Genomic DNA, 17,260 nt, shown 5'->3' on the forward strand with positions numbered 1-17,260 from the left:
AGCATCCGCCCGTTTCTGCTCCTTTGACCTATACGCTGAAGTCGCACGCAGACATTCACCAGCAATGCCAGTCAGCCCGGATCCTGGTCGACCAGCACATGCCTTCTACGCTGTGCCTGTTCGCCCGAACCTGCCACCTTTTCGCCGTCCCGCACCGCCGTCCACTAATCCTTGGCGCACCCAGGACAACAGACCTATTTGCTACTTCTCTTGTCTACCTGGCCATGTCGCACGTTTCTGCCATCGTCGTGACTTCCGTCCGAGTGCGGGCGAAGACAATCAGGACTACTTTCGTTCTGAGCCACCACACCCGATCTCCTCCCACTCAACGATGGACACCTGCTCACCGAATCACCGTGGCTACGACACACGTCGGTCGCCCTCACCACGTCGCCGTTCACTTTCCTCAACGGTTCGTCGCCCTCCCCAGTCCAAGCGGAAAACTAGCCCTCGCAGTTCCTGAGGCAAGAACGGCGCTCGTGTCGACAACTTCAAGGCCTCGATTTTTACCTGCGAACGAAATAAACGTGAATATCGAAGATGTTTCTGTGCAAGCACTCGTCGATACTGGAGCTGCTGTGTCGGTTCTTAGTGGAGAACTGTGCCGCAAGTTAAAAAAAGATAACGATACCGCTTTCCGACGTCTCCCTGCGTACCGCAACCGCGCACACCACATTCAACCTTTAGTGGCATGCACAGCTCACCTTGTCATCCAGGACATTTTGTACGTAGTCGAATTTGTCGTTCTTTCGCCATGTTCTCACTACGTTATTTTGCCAAGAACGCTGAATGGCATTCTTGGCATTGTCAGGGCAGTTTTATTAACGGTTATCTAACGTTAATTTTTTTTGTCCAGTTCCTATGTCGCTAGGTTTATATAATTTGATTGTCATAGTATTCTTGTTATTTGATTTCTTAAGGATTCCGTCCACTGCACATGTCGCTTGCATTATATGAATTTGTAGTAATCGTTATTGGGGTTTATCGCATGTACCCCACTCCCCTCTATAGTGCCTTAGCGCTTGAGGGTATGTGAAATAAATAAATAAATAAATAAGTAAGTAAGTAAATAAGTAAGTAAATAAGTAAGTAAGTAAATAAGTAAATAAATAAGTAAATAAATAAATAAATAAATAAATAAATAAATAAATAAATAAATAAATAAATAAATAAATAAAGTGATGCTGACTGCTTTCTTTGACTCCCATGGTGTGGTATACCACGAGTACGCACCACAGTGTCAAACAATCACCAAAGAGTACTACAGGCATGTCCTTCGTCGCCTACGTGAAGCTGTGTGGCGCAAGAGACCGGAGTTGTGGTCAACAGGAAATTGGCGCATCCATCACGACAATGCTCCTGCACATTCTTCGCACTTGATTCAGACTTTTTGGCGAGATACCAGACTCCCGTAGTTCAACAGGCTCCGTACTCTCCTGATATGGCCCCTGCGACTTCTGTGTTTCACAAAATCAAGAGGCCATTGAAAGGAGCGATTTCAGACAAGAGAGGACATTATGGCTGCATCGATAGCTGAGCTAAACTCTATTCCAAAAGAGGCCTTCTCGGAATGCTTCCAACAATGGCAGCACCACTGGGAGAAGTGTGTGGAGTCCCAAAGAACCTACTTTGATGGTGATTAGGTTTCCAACGCTCCAGTTATGCCAGCTTTTTTCTTCGGACAAAGGTCGGATACTTTTCTAACAGACCTCGTATATTTCTTGACTATGTGTATGACTTGTTGTTGAATCGATAGCACGTCATTACTCGCCTCTTCATTAAAGATCATAATTCCCGATTTCTCTGCGCTAAACTTAAGACCTAGATTTGTCGCTGCATTGCCACAGGTATTCGCAAGTGTCTTTAAATATCTTGTATTGTCCGCTAGTAGCACTATGTCGTCCGTATTCATCAGTCCAGGGACCTTCTGTTGCACCATTTGTCCATTATGCATTTAGGATAAATCAAACCTTAATTCACCGTTTTCCAGTCGTCCTTCTATGCGCTAAACGTAAAACGTGAACAACAATGGAGACAGACGACATCCTTGCTTCAGTCCTTTGTGAATTCCCACCACTTCATTGCCTTTTCGACCTTCCCGTACGACTTCGTTGTTTCTATGCATCTTCCTCAGCAGCTCCATGAAATCATCATCTATGCCTTCGTGCTTAAGAATATCTCGTAACAATTCCCGGTCTCCGTTGTCATAGGCTCTTTTAATATCTAGAAATGTGATCCTCTGGACACGCCGCGCCATCTAACGGGGTGGCCGCGTAGTCTGCGCATGTCCCCAGTGGCACACACCGACTTAGCCAAGTTGACGTAAGTGAGGTTCATTGAAGAGTGGCACATGACCAGTGGCACATACCCACTCGGACATACTTACGCTAACGTGGCATATTTTTAGACTGCACTGCCATCGGGAACGGCCCATATGTCGGCCCATGTGCCTGGCTAGATAGTTTGATATATAGGTAGCTGGAAATAAAACTGGCCTGACAATGCTAAGTAGGCTATTCGAATGATTACGAATGAAGTTGGTAATTCCTTAATATTACCCGTGGGATCGCGCCGCTTCAGCATTACGAGTATGTGCCCAAACGTTTACACGTTCATGTGCTCCATAAATGTAAAATTAGAACAAAAACACAAAATAAAATATTCGCATAAAGTTAACAAATTTGGAACTCCGCGACCAAAAACAATTACCTCAGTTTTATGAACTGCATCTGTTCGAGCATCTCAAATGAACAATCTTGATATAGGAATTCACTGCTTTCGTAAAATTGGCTCATTGTTCATGAGGGTATTGGAAAAGTTCTACTCACTAATTTGTGGTTGAATTCATCACACAGCAATTAGTAGTACATCAATTTTGCCTGTTTTGAACATATTATTAGGTGCAGTTTACAAAAATGTGAGTTATGACACTACGTTTTTTTTTTAAATAGAACAACTTTCAGATATAACAAGAAAATATAACATAGACTGAGAATCCACCTCCCGCAGGTACTAGATCTTAACTTTTATTTTTAAATGTAACAAACCTCATCCGAATTTATGCAATGGTTGCCGAGAACAATGATTGCTCCGATACCGTGAGAGAGAGAAGGTAAAGGTAGGGAGGTTAACCAAGGTCGCTATCCAATGCGCCAGGTTGGCTATATCATACTCGTGCGTAAGGGAAAAAAAAGGAAATAAAGGGAAGAAGGAACAACAGAAGTAGGAGAGCCTTGTGCACGCACCCACAGAGGTATGTTAACTTACGTGTCTGTTCGCTGTCGATGAATGCTTACTCACAAGCGCACGTGTAGTCCGGTTGTGTTCAAAAAAGCGCATTGCTTCGGATTATATTCACTGGACGCTGACATGATACTTCACCTGTCATCTGTGTTTCCCGATACCATGTATTTAGATAGGAGCTCCGAGCTAAAGGTTCCTTTTCTTTAGGTCTGGGAGCTCTTGTTCTTTTTTTTTAATTTGGTGAACTTGGCGTGAGGCATATGTAAAAAAAAAAAAATATCAAGGAGCGTAATTTAAGCGTGTGCTGCCGTGTTGGATGCTGGTACTATGCCAATGAATTCGCGCACATGTCCGTTATGCAACGGCTAAAGTCATCTGGGACATTCGGCTTCCCTAAGCATCTTGTGCCTAATGTCCTTATTGCCATGACACAGACACAAGAGGTGACGACTGACCGCCATGTACACAGGGGTCGGGCACTTAGGACACGTTGTAGGGTTCTCAGTAACAGATCCCCAGGCGCAGGTGACCGCACGTGTGAGGTCCACACTAGTCCTCCGAAGAGAAAAATTCTTTCACCCGGGAGAGGTCACGGAGAAGGAAGCAGATACGAACGCAAGCACAACATCCAACATCATAAGCGCGGTCCGTCACGCTGCGTTTGTATCAAAGTATGAACCAAGTCGCCCAAGAGAAAGTTTCACTCAAGGAAGCAGACGCACGGGGGTATAAGTGCACGTGTGTTCCGTCGGGGAGAATGGACTTCCGGGCTTGTAGGATATCTTGGGTGTCAGAAAGAAACGAGACGGTGGATTATCAGGCAAGGTTGGTGAATGAGCCTACGCTCAGCCAGGTTTTTCAGCGTACTCCCACTGTGTCCCTGAATCCAGTGCATGGTAATAGTGAGCTGGGACGACATGCTTAGGACTTTGTATTTGTTGACACATTTTGAATGTCTTTGTAACTTTCTTCATTTACTTCAATGCACCAAGAGATTCCGTGTATATATTAGGTTATTTAACGTTAGGTAACGAGCTGACACATTCGATGGCATCATGTATGCCATGTAGTTCTAATAACAAGAAATCCGGTGTTTCAGTGGCATAGTTGCGTTACGTAATTCCGGGATTACTAGGGCTTATGTAGGAGACCCGGTCCCCTTGTGGAATGACCGCTGCATCCATGTACACGACTAAGTGGCCCTGAGGGATGGTAGTGAGTCTGGTGACAGTTGTAGCTAGCTGATTGCGCCAACGAAGATTGGTCGTTTCGTTTGTAGTAAGAGATGTGTAACACCACGGAGGAAGGACGAGAAGAAAAATCGAGGGCCCGATTTTTATTAGCCATATCATAAGAAGCCAACAAAGACATCAAAGACAGCAAAGGCGCATTTACTTGTAGTTAATAATTGAATTAAAGTAATGCCAATTTATTTGAAAATAAAAAGCGCATGAAAAAGACAACTGGCCGCAGGTGAGGCACGAACCTACATTTTCGCATTACGCGTGCGATGCTCTTACCAATTGAGCTACCGCGGTGCCATTTCTCATCCACTTTCTGGTGCATTTATGTGTATCAACCATAACTAAACCTGGTGTTGTTAGCCAGCGCAACTCCGACAGCCTTGACGACGAATGTGGAACATTCTTTCTGCCACAGGCGTCACGTGCACGTGATCGTTTTGGGGGAGGGCAACTGGTTAATAAACCCACACATGCTACCTGAAGGCATCAATGCCGCCGGATTGAAGGCCTCGCTATGTAATGAACGAGAAGAAAGGAAACCGAGGGTCCGATTTTTATTAGCCATATCATAAGAAGCCAACAAACAAAGACATCAAGGACAGCATCGGAGAAATTCATTGTACTTATTAATTGAATTAATGTAATGCTAAATTAATGGAAAATGAAAAGGGCATGAAAAAACAACTGCGGCCCGTTGTTCTTTGCCACGTTCCCAGCCACAGAGCACACAGGCAGTCGACCGCGACCGCGTTCACCGGTGTCGACGACCGCCAACTTTGGTACCAAACAATTATGGAATACCGGTCTATGCGGTCGTCACACCAGACCTCGGTCAAGGCACTATTGTCGTTTTACGTTCGAATGGTCTATTACAGATACTTTGATACTCTGACGCGTTCCGCACTCCAGCTATTTTTTTACGCATTTGCTGTCTTTCTCCTCTATCCTTTCCACTTTTCACTCCCCCTTACCTCTCTCCCAGTGCAGGGCAGCTAAACAGAAGCTTCCTGGTTAACCATTCTGTATTTCCCTTTTTTCCCTCTATCAGCCGAGTTCATCCTGTCCACATGTGTTTTGAGTGTGGAAACCAGCACAAGGCGGCACTCACCGGGAGCCTCGGTAGTAAACAACTGGGTGGCGAGACGCAAGGCACACTTTTCTGGCCCGCGTCGCAGCTAATCGAAGCAAATTAACGCTCGTAAGAAGAGATCGCATCTGCGCTAATCGCATCGAGCACTGGGAAACAACCCGCGACGAGCGGGCTAACCCAGGCACAGCCGATTGCACAGCGTGTTTGTTGAAGCACGCTGCTTGTTCGAAGCCGACACCTAGCTTTCTTTCTTTTATTTACTCTCTTTGTTCGTACATGGTGCACCGGTAATTGCAGCCAGCATATTGGCTCGTTCCTGCCTGGTCTATCGATTGGGCTCTACTTAGCCGCACATAGGACTACATCAGCTCATGTCCTACCCAGAGTTCTCTGCTCGGTTCCCTATTCTGCATGTACGCAAACATAAGCAGTTTGCTTGGACCATATTTCATGTCTCGTGTAAACTGGCTGTTTCGATAGGGTGCCTACGCTCATCTCGCCCACTTCGCTGTTTCAAAGGCCCGCACGCGTGGGGCCAATATCCTTACAAAAGCCGCCACGTTACTTCCTTTCTGCCATGAATCCAAAACAACGAAATGTTACATGAGCTTGTCGAGGCGCTAATGATAGTGTTATTCTGACTGTAGCTGTTACGAGCCACCGCGTTCCGTCTATATACCTGCACATGCATTTCCACCTGCCGGGGTGGCTCAGTCAGCTAAGGCGTTGCGCTGCTGAGCACGAGATCGCGGGATCGAATCCCGGCCGCGGCGGCCGCATTTCGATGGAGGCGAAATGCAAAAACGCCCGTGTGCTTGCGTTGTAGTGCACGTTAAAGAACCCCAGGTGGTCAAAATTAATCCGGAGCCCTCCACTACGGCATGCCTCATAATCAGAACTGGTTTTGGCACGTAAAACCCCAGAAAGAAGAACACATGCATTTCCCTGCGCTCATAACACTTGCATAAAGCATTGCGTAATTTATGTTTGTAATGCATGTGCTTCCAATACCACGAATTGTGACCATAAGGAAGTGAGAAATAAAGGCGCCAGATGAAAGGCAGAGACAATAACTGGTATAAAACTCTTAGCTGGGAAAGGTGAATAAACTCTATGGGCAAGGGCTAAATAGGAACACAACAGGAAATTAACGAAGCTAACTCACGGACACGGGCATCAATACGATTGTATTAATAGCTGGGGGAGTTGATACGAATGCATTGATAGAAAAACATGCGTGACTAGACGGTACACAAGGCATAAAAGGAATTGACAAGCTCGTCTGTCCCCTTATTACTTTGTGTCACGTCTTGTCGCGCAGTTTGTATCAATGCGCTTGTGAGTCGTGTGCGCTAGTTTGGGCAACTTTATTTCAGGTACACCAGCAGCAACAGCATTCACTCGTTTTGTTTTGTGTGAGTTTTACTAGTATAATATACAGTATGCAGTATACTAACTCACTCACTTTATCATTCTCTTTACAGGGTTAGTAACAGATTATGCCTTCTTCCATAGTTTGAAATGGAAATTCATGATAACAAGGTCTCACGTTCCGTCATTTAACTAATATATTGTGGTGTGAAGACCGTGCAGTGCGATTGATTTTGAGGCCGCGTTTTCCGCGACCCTGGCGAAAATGTTTCATCTCACAAAACTAAGTAGTGAAGTATTTGCGCTTGCGTAGTTTTGGCGCCACAATTATATTGCTTTTCGTCTTATATAGCGTATTTTTCGGACACATAATTATGGTATTCTCTTCGAGAGTTGTAGTTTAAAGAGTTTCGGCCATAAATGCGATCGCAGTGGAGAAATTGTCCGACACACATAACAGGCCTCATCGAGTAGCTACGTATGCTTGGGATGGCCCCGTATCACCAAAAACCGTGCGCTCAACAATTACTTCAAACACGGAGGGACAATGGAAGGAAAATGGACGGAGGAAGCATAGGGAAGTTCTGATGAACTACAAAAACGAAATAGAAAAAGGTATTAATGATATGCACATCCTGAAAGTCACTAATAAAGAGGTTAGGTGTGCAACAAACTATCAGTACCTTGAAAAGGCTAATTGACAATAAGTTGTGAAACACCAGACACCTCTACTCGCACACAACATGCCTACTTATGCATAGGCATATTATGGTCTAATTTGGTCGATGCATATGGAAGCGTCCTGATGCATCAATAATACACGGAACAATGGTGCCAAGAAGGTAAAATGAAAGCGGGAGTGAAGCCCACAAATCAAAATGTAAACATTCTGACCCACAAACTTGAATTTCAGTACACCGACAGATTCGAGAAATTATATCGCGTAGTGATTCACTTTGGTGTCCTCCATGGCTCGCTTTCAGTGTTTCTAGGCTTTTTCTGGCGGTTTTCTCTCTTGTCTTTTTACAGATTAACATGTAGGAAAATCAACCTGAAGCGAACACTCTACTTTCAGATAAAACTATTTCTCTCTGGTAGTAGTGGTGACGCTATGGCTGTGTTACAATTCTTTCCATCATCGTAGACAGTCTACTTTGACGTCTACGAAGACAACCAAGACAGCTTCGAGGCCAAGTAATGGAACGCGTTTCGAGCCGTCTGGAAGACGCATCTGCGACGTGACGCCACCTCGCGGCGACAAAAAAGAAAGTTGAGAAAAGCACACATAAGTTCTGTATTTTAAGTATTTTCGCCTGCGAACCTATGAAAAACAAGATGTGACTTACATTTAGGGTATAGAAAAGCGTGTCTACGTTTTTGTGTGCGCAGACAACCTTCCCGTCGAGTTTATACGTCCTGCTCAGTCGTCATCTTGTTTATACAGGAAAGTAGCCTTCATCGTTCTTGACTTCGATGCTGTCTACTTTGACATCTTCGTGAGAATTGGAACGAGACTTAAGACGGCTGCCGTCCGCTTAGCTGTCTATTTAGCCTTCTAAGGCGAGTATTGGAACACACCCTAAATAGGCGGTGTTAGCCTGCCAGTCTGAGCCTTCAATAGCTCTCACTGAGAGTTTATTTTCATGTCAGGCAGACTTCTTGCCATGACCCCATTAAAACAGTCTATCGCAGAAATGTGAGCTGATAGGGCGACACCTCCTTGCGCGCTATCCGCTGCCCTTCGGCGTAAACGTATCTTATATTGCACGCGTATGACCACTTTTCTTCTGTCTAGCAGCCTGCTCCTTTCGACACTCAAACACTTGTAGGGCCCGACCAAGTGCTCTACGTCACCCACATGGTTTCACACAGTGCAACATGGAGATGCAGCACGCCAGGCCTGAAACGCCCGTACAAAAGTAAAGCCAGGGCCTGTTGTCACTCTGTGTAACAAGTTGACATTTGTACGGATAAGCGCTTTCCAAACGCAATACTTGTGCAGCGTGCGTCCAAAGCGACTGAAAGTAGCAACAAATCGCCTCTCAAGGATTCATGTGAGCTAGCCTTCACTACTGGTTGCTTTGAAATATCGTCGATTGTTGACAACAGCATCTTATTATTTGTTACCAGTGAAACTAGCACGTAGAGTCATCTACTCTCTCTGTGGTCGCTAGTTCTAGAATAACTTGGTCGTAAAGTATGTGTATATGGTTCGTAGAGACAACAGCCTAATATTAAAATTACTCTGTTTCTCTAAAGTGTTTCTTGCGACCGTCGTTATCTTTATATTATTGACGAGGAACACAGACATTGTTGCCAAATATGTCTCTTAGAAGCAAGTCCTAATTTTTATATTAGGCTCCAGGGGTGACAGCTTGGGCCGAAAAATCATGCACAGGAACAGCCACAACATGGATGGCCGCCACATGGCACCGACAGAACGACACGATGAGCAGAAAAAAAAAAGAAAGCAACAAAAATAAAAGATTACGGGCTGGCTGAAACATACACGAAATTAAGTTGGCTGTGATGGCAGCACTGATCGTCCAAGTTAACACCCTGCCCGCCGTTCCATGTCCGAGAAAGGCTTTTTTTTAATCCTTAAAGTGGTTTTAAACCATTTTGTCCACGAGCTATGAGGGGCACCGTGTCATATTGGCATAAGATAAGTCACGTTTCTAAGGAATGCTGAGAACATTTCCGAAAGTGATAAAAAGCGAGCCACAATCATTTTGCGAGCCAATGCATGCTAGAAAAACGTTTCAAGAGGAAGTAATTAAACGAGGCTTTTTGTGCTCATAGTTTGTGCTTTACGCAGCAGCAACCTTTCTGAAATAATGTTTCTTTTTGCTGTCCTTAGACTAACAGCACTCTTGACGCAAGTTCTATCAGACTTTTCTGTGCTACCTTCCATGTGACTCCGTTATTTTCTCTTATACTGCCACGTGATCTCCTAAAACGTTGCTAGTTCAAGATTCTCCATTTTAAAATCGGTCACTGACAAAAAAGAATGCCTTTGTATGGAGACACTAAAAGAGTACTCTTTGAGACCTTGAGGCGGAAGAATCGTCGGTTAAGCACAGAACAGTTAAATCATCTTACACAGCTTGGCAATCCCTACGACGCGAAGTAGAGTTTTGAGCTGATAGGACCATTGCAAAAACATACACAAAACAAAAAAGAGGTGACCAGGACAAGCGCTTGTTCTCGTCACCTCTTTTTTGTTTTGTGTCTGTTTTTGCGCTGGTCGTATTGATATAGAATACCAACTAGCCCGGTCTCACACATTACTTAAGCAGATTTTTGAGACCGAGATGGAACATGAATACAGTGCCATGGGAATAAACAGGGGATCCTTGTATGCGAAACATTTGTTCGCGTTGCTTCACTTATGTGTTTCGCAAAGTTTCTCGAAATCTTACAACATGAGTTTGTGTGGTGGTGCTGGAAAGGGCACTAGAGGTCTTTCTGGTTAGAAAACGGACATTGTTATCTATCCTTATATCATAAAGGGCTGCGAGCTACGGCTGTGGAAAGAAAAGCTGGAACTATGCAATATAACTACAGAAAGGCTCTGCGTCTGCATGATGTTCCCACCGTTGCCTGGGAGTATTCATACTACTCAGCAACGGTGATCGTCTGGACATTCGGAGTCTCCAATGTTGTCTTGATGAGAAGAAATTAAAGGAATTGCCCTTGCAGCACTGGTGTGGTCGTCACTGAAATCTAAGCACAGCTCTTGCAAAGTACGGTTGTCTGTAGATAAATACCATTAATCTTTGTTTTTCAAGCTCGTCTGAAAAAGGAGGAATGCTCCGTGCCACCCCGTTTGTTAATGCAAACACAATGTCTGGCAAGCAGTTGTTCAGTCAAACTGAAAACTAAAAAAAAAAAAGCAGAAATTCTGGCCTATTTTTTATTATTCTTCGCCTTACCAGTATGCAGTTCCGGTAAGTACGGTAAGCTCTGAAATCTCGCCTTGTACATAGTGAGCACAAATATATTACATAAAAGTAATTAGTTACAGCACCACTGGGCCACAACAAAATTGAGAAGAAAAAAACGCAATAGAGTAGGAAGCACAGAAGATCATTTTGGGGTGCAGAATTGGCGTCAGTATTTTACATATTGTATTATGAGAAGGTCAACTTCAATGTGTGGAAACGTTCCTGCCTATTTCTGAAGACACTCGCCTCTGCACCGAATGTGAAGTCTATTGCAACAGTCATTTTCTCCATCATGATATATTTAAAAATGAATCTTTCTGTCCCGAGCTCTGTGCTACTTCTTGAGCTGTCGTTCTAGCTGCACTCCTCGCCTGTCATTTCATAGTTTCTTTTTCATTCCGTATCTGCCACCTCATCGTATGTGCACACCTAACAATCGAATGGTATTCAAGCTCCGTTATTCATTCGATCACCAATAGTCTGTGTCTGCATTTGTCTAGCAAATTTGTTTTATTGCTGAATTGTTGCAATTGGTGTATCTGTGTACTCTGTTCTAGTTTTTTTCAAGCGAAGCTTGTATACGCTAGCCTGCGCCGGCGATGTAACGCTAAAAAAAAAACAGCTGCGAGAGCAGCTGCTCAGGTGGCCGGCACGCGCTCGTGCTCGGCACGCGTTTGTGTGCTCGTGCCACTGCTTCCTCATTCGTCATCGTCGTCTGCTTCCACAGCTGGCTGCGTTGCCGCTAATTATTCCAGCGTACCATTTCACCTCTCTTCTGTCGTAGTAATGAGGAGGTCGCGTTTACGGGGATATGAGCCATTGCTTAAGAGAGTATGAGCCATTCATTGTCTTACGTAACGGACAGATTTAATTTTGAAGAAATTTCATGGAAATCCATCCAGAACGAACTCGCTCGGGAAAGCACTCATTGTTGACGTGCCGATTCTAGCGTGAGGGCTTCCGAAGCCCAGGCGAAACGTCAGCGAACAGCCGCGGAACCCGAGTTGAAGCACGATTTTTAGGCCAAACGCCAACGAACTGCCGTCGACCCCGTGTTGCGGGAGCGCGGTGTTGAGGACAAACGTCAGCGTCGTCTAATCCTCCAGGAATCCGACAACGGTGGTGCACGCCTCGGCAACGCTAGCGCCAACTTCACCGGTGCGACGGCCAGGTTTCAACGCGAGTTTCTCAACCAGAACTTCAGAGCCAGCTGCAGTGTGTGTGACCGGTTGTGGTTCGAGCACAACGTGGTATTCGTCAGGGCAATTCGGTCGGATGAACACCGAAGAAATAGAGGACAAGATTCGCTATACCCTCATTTCCTGGACAGCTAGGGGAGGGGCTACCATCCTTTTTTTTTTAGCCTATAACTTTTTGTCATAGCTATTTTATCTTTATACCTTTGTTCTTGTTTCTCTGTGTGCCAGTATATACATCTACGGCTGTTCCTGGGCAGATAAAATAAAGATTGATTCATTGATTGATTGATCTATTGCGTATCTTGCAATATTCAGAATCCATCTTTCCTTCTGTATATCTATGACATGAAGAATTTTAAGGAAATTCCCATTTTTATTATTGTCGTAACCCGTAGTCCGACCAGATTTTTTTGTACTCTGAGATGAAACCTTACACTTTTCTGCTCGCACTAAACGCATTGCAATGCTGAGTCCGCGCTCTGTCGGTACTGCTTAAAAGCTATCGAGATAATTCAATTTTCCAACACGTTTCTGCATGTTTTTCCCAATAGTCTGTCCTCCTTAACTTTAATATGCGTTGCTGATCTGGATTGGCACCTTTAAATCCAACAATTACGTTTAAAGAAGTTTGAAAAAGTATCTAATGATATGTCATCACTGTCTTCATAACACCACCACTGGATCTTGCTGTAGCACCGTTATAATATTGTCACTGCCATCACTTCGTTGCCGATGCCATCGTGGTTGACCTGTTTCTTTTCTAACTCCTTTACGTTACCCTCACCTGCCCCAAACTCGTTTAGTTTTATTGTGCTTCGGATTTCGAACCTGTCCATGTTCCAGCCTGCCATAGCAAACACTCGCTCAACTGTCCACAGAATACGAAGTACCCGCCGCGTTAGCTCAGTCAGCTAAGGCGTTGCGCTGCTGAGCACGAGATCGCTGGATCGAATCCCGGCCGCGGCGGCCGCATTTCGATGGAGGCGAAATACAAAAACGTCCGTGTGCTTGCGTTGTAGTGCACGTTAAAGAGCCCCAGGTGCTCAAAATTAGTCCGGAGCCCTCCACTACGGCGTGCCTCATAATCAGAACTGGTTTTGGCACGTAAAACCCCAGAAAGAAGAATACAAAGTCTTTATTAGAGTTATTTTCTTGCTCGGGATATTTTTCATAACGGTCATCGTTTTGTTTCTAGCATTGCATTTTTGTACCACAGTATAGATCACTGCACGGGCCGATTTTTGCGGCCCGGGCCCGGTCCGGGCCCGTTTTTACATTGGGCGTCCCGCCCGAGCCCGATCAAAACATTTATGGCGAGACCCGGGCCCGGCCCGGGCCCGGAAATATTCTACGTTACCTGCCCGGCCCGGCCCGCCAACCCTTTACCTTAAGCCCGAGCCTGGTCTCGGCCCGAACCCGGCCCGAGACCGAAAAATACATGTTTTTCAAAGTTCAGAAGCCCGAGAATAACTCGCAGAAAGCCCGATCCCGGCCCGGGCCCGCGTCAAAAAACCCGAGCCCGGACCGGGCCCGGGTCAAAAAGCACACGCCGTGCCCGAGCCCGGCCCGAGCCCGTGAAAAAACTCCTCTACCCGGCCCAGGCTTTCGGGTAAGCCCGAGCCCGTGCAGTGCTCTACCACAGTAACCCCCCCATTACTATATTATTCAATTTTTTTCACCTTTTTACATTGAACTTACCATGCGCTTAGTTGTATGCAAACTGTACTTTTCCATAATGGTCCTTTTATATTTATACTGTTTCTTTTCTGGTATAACGCCAAGGTGTTTTTGTTTGTTCGTGTTGTATTGCGCTATGTAACATTGTTAGAGACTTGTTCTTTCATCTTCACCAGCTACCATTTGTATAATTTCGTGGTACTCTTTTATTGCTATTTCACATAATTGTTTTGTTTCACTTATCGCGTTATTTATATTGATAGATATTTGTGCTTTCATGTTTACTCGCTAACAATGTATAATTTATTTGTACTCCTTTAATCTTCTTATTCCCTGTACCCTCCCCTCTTAATACACAACCATATGACGCCAACAGACAAGTAAATCAAGGAATGTATGAATTGAATTTCTTGTTGAATTATATGGAATGAAAAAATGATAAAGTAAAGGAAAATAAAAGTGGACGAATAAACAATTTTCCGCTGGCGGGAACCAAAGCCACTTCTTCGCATTCGAACCCACACGTTGGGCAAGTTTTTTTTTTTTTTTTGTCCACGTTAACTTCCATTTGCTTTATGATTTCTTCACTTCAGGTACAAACAAACAAGTGATTTAACCTATGTTTCCTTGGTTTCATTGTCTGTTGGCTTCATTTGGTGGTGACTCATAAAGATCTGGCCCCTCCGTTCCCCTTCTTGTCATTAGTGATTTATGCAAGGCGTCCTTGTGTAACACGATAACTTCACTATACGAGTGCTACATAGCCGCTGCCGATAGCAGTAAGTTGCTTGGTGTGATTTTGAGTGACAGCTAAAAAATTTGTTGGTAGCAAACTCCACGAACACGCGCCCACTTACAAAGAGCCGATGAATAGCATAGATAATAGTGATCGGAACTCTGGCTGAGCTGGGGACCTCAAGTGGTCGAAACGCTCTTTGCCTTATCCCTCTGATTCAAATGGAACATCCCTAGTCTATTTGTCTAATGCCTTCAGACCGCCATGAGGAAAACAAAAAAACAAAAAAACTTACAAACTCGCTAAGGGATGTTAAAAAACAAGCTCAACAAATTTGATAGGTTTAGTGGCGAGGTCGCGCAGCATGTATCCGCGTAGTTGATTTTTAATGTTAACGTTAATAGATAGATAGTCTGGTACACCGCCAGATTTTCGCAACTTGCTACGAGGCCACTTTCTTGTTACATTGCTAGCTCCATCTCAAAGTTGCGCTGCCCCGTGAGGCCAATTTCGCGAGCTGAGACTCTTACATTCAGCATGAGGTGCACATTATAAATGTATGTATTGCCTCTTGTGTAATAAAGGCGAAATATGGGAGCTGGAGAAGGCTCAGTCTGATAATTATAACCGTGCTGCGCAAGATGCAGAAGAAAAGAAAAAGAAGACGGGACAGAGCGCAGACTACCAACTTTATTTCCTGAAACGACAGAAAGCCTTTATATAAGTAACCTAATCACATGCGCCACCGGTATGCGCAACACCTATACAGTCGGATTGCCACCACGAAGTGTGCACACTATGTTTCACTGGCGAAACGTTATCCGGGTGGCGCATGTGATTAGGTCGCCTATATAAACGCTTTCAGTCGTTTCATGAAATAAAGCTGCTAGTCTGCGTTCTTTCTAGTCCTCTTTTTTCTTTTCTTTTGCATCTTAAGTAGCACGGTTATAGTTCAAGCATAAACCAACTAGTCCGCAATAAAGTATTTTTTCAGTATAACTTCGGCGCGCTATAAGAGCAACCAATCTTTAGAAGCTATAGTTCATTCATGCGATTGACATTTAACACGAAAATCTTGTAAGGCCAAGGCGTAAACATTCGGTATGGTATGGGGCGCGTATGAGGCCATTTTCACCTCAAAAAGTAATCATTTCCATGCAAATTCATAGTCTTCCAAAGAAATAGCAAGGTTTCATTTGCTTACTACCTTAGTCACAAAACTTGGGCAGAACCCGTACACTGGTACCGCTTCCTTTCCGGCGTAGCACTGGTTCAGTTCCTGCAGAACAAGTAGTTTGGAGGCACCTATGGGAGAGAGACCTGGCTTGCAGGGGCCCGGAAGAGACTAACGATGCTCTTAACTCTATCATATTTGAGCCTCACATGTAACCGTGCGAGTGCTCACGCATAACTTGCTTCTCTTCACAGATAACCAACGACTCTTCCACACGTGCACATTTTGTGACGCTTCCTAGGAAAAGCATGCCGTTATCGAACAGCGCTTATTCGATGTTTGTAGCAGACACTGTGTTTTCTCCCATTTCGAACACGAGGGAGGCATACGCTTCCTTAGAGCAATGTACGGAAGCTCTCCGATTGTATAGAAAAAAACATCTGTCTTTGGAGGCCGAACACCAGGCAGCGCACCGATTGAATCTGTATCTCGTTAGATGCCATCATGCGTTATGGGTCGTTCGCTGGGCTTTCAACTCCTGGATTTGTTTCAATATTACTCCTTTTTTGCCTTTTTTTGTCGCAGCATGGGAGACGGCTTTAGTTTTATGAAATTGTCCTTCCTTGCGCTCTTTCTTTAAATCAAGTTCGGACTTTCTGGAGCGGAATGCTACCCTCTCACTCAGTTCATTTCTCGGCTGGGCTTTGGAACAAAGTTTCCATTCTATAGGAGCTACGATTGTCATGCTTCTTGTTTTCTTATTTTCTCTTTGTTTGCCCTGGTCGCGGTTTGAGTTGCTGTGTATTTAATTTCTTTTCGTTTCAGCTTTCTGTGTATTGGCGTGTGGGCGCGGAAAATACGACCATTGTGCTTGATATCTATTGGCGGGTCTTTATATCGACGTCCTCTGCAAAGCACCGAGTATATCTGTCGCTTCAATCTTTCAGAGCAGCGCTGATCCACCGAGTGCTTGTACGAGCACGAAATTTCCACCTTGGCGGCGGCTGCCTTGGACAGCTGCCTGTCGTGCTGTCACTGAAAGGGCGCTCTTAAAGCCGCTATGTCTCGTGAATCGTTAAATATCGCAGCAGGAGCGCGATGGTTGACCAAAACGTGTTTTAAGTAAAATTGCTATACTTTCAATGGAACCTACCGCGTGGTAACGACATATAACTTAAAATTCTATAACCTGTGCATAGTCCATCGGCAAACTTATGGAGCACGTACTCTTACGGCGTCTCCAACCTTTCTTCGTACTACAATCTCATTATTGCGATAGCAATTACATGGACACTCAGCGGCCGTGATAGAGCAAACGCGACTTATTCCGCCGCGCGAAAGGCCGTGGGAGGGAGGGAGGGGTGGGAGGTGAGGCGAGGCGAGGCGACGTTTAGCTGTGGCACCAAATGCGTAATTATATTAAAAAACACCGCATATCCACGAAGTGAATGATGATGAGTAGGTGAAGCATCGGCCGGGGGATCATTCGGGCAAAACGCCGGAAGCGTTCTCCGGAAGCCGGACCGTTGAGTTCATATACTATACATATACATATGTATATTACTGTACATGTGTACAG

Source organism: Dermacentor silvarum, chromosome 2 (assembly GCF_013339745.2).
Source record: "Dermacentor silvarum isolate Dsil-2018 chromosome 2, BIME_Dsil_1.4, whole genome shotgun sequence".
Lineage (NCBI taxonomy): Eukaryota > Metazoa > Arthropoda > Arachnida > Ixodida > Ixodidae > Dermacentor > Dermacentor silvarum.